A 2,356-nucleotide genomic window follows, 5' to 3' on the forward strand; every position below is an offset into this window, starting at 1 on the left:
TCATATACGACTCGTATGTATATAAAAAATGATGCAAGCAATAACAATTATAGGTAAAAAAAACTGAATAGGTAATGAAAGGACTACATATGCGTTACGCAATTTCTCTACGAAATAAACTTTTCAGTTTTCACTACATCATCTCAAGTGAATATAATCAACCAAATCCAGAGGTATCAACCTTTTTCCCAGAAACAGGATCAATGACTGGGTGCCCGACAACAGCCTGCTTCAAGTACACATTACCCCCGGTAGCACGAAATAAAATCCTTTCAAATGACATAGATTTCGCTTTAGGGACAAGACCGCTTATAAAACCCAATTTAACTTTTTGCAGAGTACGATGATGCAAGGTATGATAGAAAATGGGGCAAGACAAGGTGTAAGAGAAAGTTTTGAGCAGCATGCTACTTTGTTGGCTCAAAATGTACGCCTAGTTGATCCTATGGACATTGCTTCCGACAAGGAACAAGTTTTAGCATCAGTACAGGTGGAGCCACAGTCGGACTCTGGAAACTGGGTATCCAGTATTTTGCTAATTTTACGACAACATCTACCATTTTTATGGGGTTTTATCTGCTTTTGCACCTCTGCTTAACCATGTCTAACACAGTTCAAGGGCTTGAATTTGTTGGGTTGGACTTGCCAGATTCTGTTGGGGAAGTTATTGCATGTTTTATATTAGTTCTTCAAGGTCAACAAGTGCTGGCACTTGTATCACGTTTTATGCATGCCAGGGTTAAGAGAGGTATTTATCTAAAGTATGTAGGTTCTTCAAGTCAATTTTGCAATTAATTTGAAGTAAAATGTTTACTCTCCTGCTAAGAACCAGGTGATTTAGTAAGTACAGTCTCGTATATATTTAACTGTGGTATGATACTGATAATTTGAGTTTGGTACTGCCAACATGCTATACATATCTAGATTTTGCGTTTCTAACCTAAATTAAATCAAGAGATACATATCTAGATACATATCTAGATCAATTGCTCGAAATCAATGGAGCTGGACGATCTGCTGCAGCAACAGCACCAATAGGAACAAACGGATGGGGAAAAGTTGGAGTCAGAATCTCTGTTTACACCAAAAAGGAATCAACCCATTAGTTAAAATCACCAAACAAACAAAACCAAGAAACAAAAAATCAATCAAGAACCAAACTGTGAGACTAATATTTACCAAAAATAGAGTGCAAAAGAGCAGTCATCTTGGAAGAATAGGGTGTTTAGTTAAAGCCCAGATGAAGAGAAAGATTGTATCAAGAAGTTGAAACCAAAACCTATAGCAAAGCCTCTTTAATTACAAAAGCTTTCAAAATCAAAACTAAAGAAAACAGATTGAAAATGGGGGTTTCGGGGTCATAATAAATAAAAATACCTGAGTAGCAAGGACAAAGAGAATACCTGAGTATCTATTCATTTTAATCGATCTAGTTGAGCAGCAACACCTTGACTTCTCCGAAGAGAATAGTCGAGATAATCACTAATAACACTAATAGGAAAACCTAAAAGACTGATTAGTTGATTTTAACAGAGGGAAGGGGAAGGAAGCAGAGGTTAAAGAGAGATGAGGAAGAGGCTATCAATTAGGTTTGTGTTTTATTGAAGAGGGAAGTGAAATTGAAAGGGGGGTAAACGGGGGGAATGAATGGGATGAAGTGAACATGGATTAGAAATTTGCAATCGATCTAATTTACAGAAATTCAATAAAAAATTTATAACAATTAAATTATATAATAATTAAATTTTTTTATTTTCTATATTTTTTAACTAAGTATCATTATAATAATATTTAAAATAAATATCATTATAAGTCATGTAAGATAAATTTGAAAATATTTGATACTTTCAAATGATTAATAATCAATCTGTTTTAATATCTCATACAATTATATTCTTCAATTGATGGAGTTGTATATTTACTAGATTTTTTTTGTTAATAGGATTATAAATTAATACCGTTATAATTTTGATAAACACATTGTTAGCAAGCTTGTAGCTGATTATAATTTACCGATATATTAGTGACATTGTTATAATTTATTATCTTAATGATATAACCAAAATTTCGTATCAAAATAATTTTTCCAATACTATCTTAACAATATTACTGACATTGTTATAATTAATACAATTACAATTTTGATAAATACACTATCTTAGCTGATTATAATTTTATTATAATCCTGAATTGGTGTTTCAATATTTTAATTATTTTTAAACGATATCACCAAAATTTCATTTCAAAATATTTTTTTTTTCATTTTAACATTCAACATCAGTTTGACCAATACAACTAACTAGTGTTTAATTAGTGTTTAATTATGAATTGGTGTTTCGATTATTTAAAAAATATT

The 2,356-nt window shown here is 31.5% G+C and overlaps 1 long non-coding RNA gene across 1 annotated transcript; it reads right to left on the reverse strand.

Annotated features, from left to right (window-relative positions):
* Positions 1–1,027: 1,027 nt before the first annotated feature.
* Positions 1,028–1,508, reverse strand: LOC141706477 (uncharacterized). Its single transcript, XR_012568839.1, has 3 exons — positions 1,378–1,508; positions 1,180–1,279; positions 1,028–1,074 (listed from the first exon to the last, which is right to left on the reverse strand). It is a non-coding gene; the product is annotated as an uncharacterized LOC141706477 (long non-coding RNA).
* Positions 1,509–2,356: the final 848 nt, after the last annotated feature.

This window comes from Apium graveolens, chromosome 2 (genome assembly GCF_009905375.1).
Source record: "Apium graveolens cultivar Ventura chromosome 2, ASM990537v1, whole genome shotgun sequence".
Taxonomy (NCBI): domain Eukaryota; kingdom Viridiplantae; phylum Streptophyta; class Magnoliopsida; order Apiales; family Apiaceae; genus Apium; species Apium graveolens.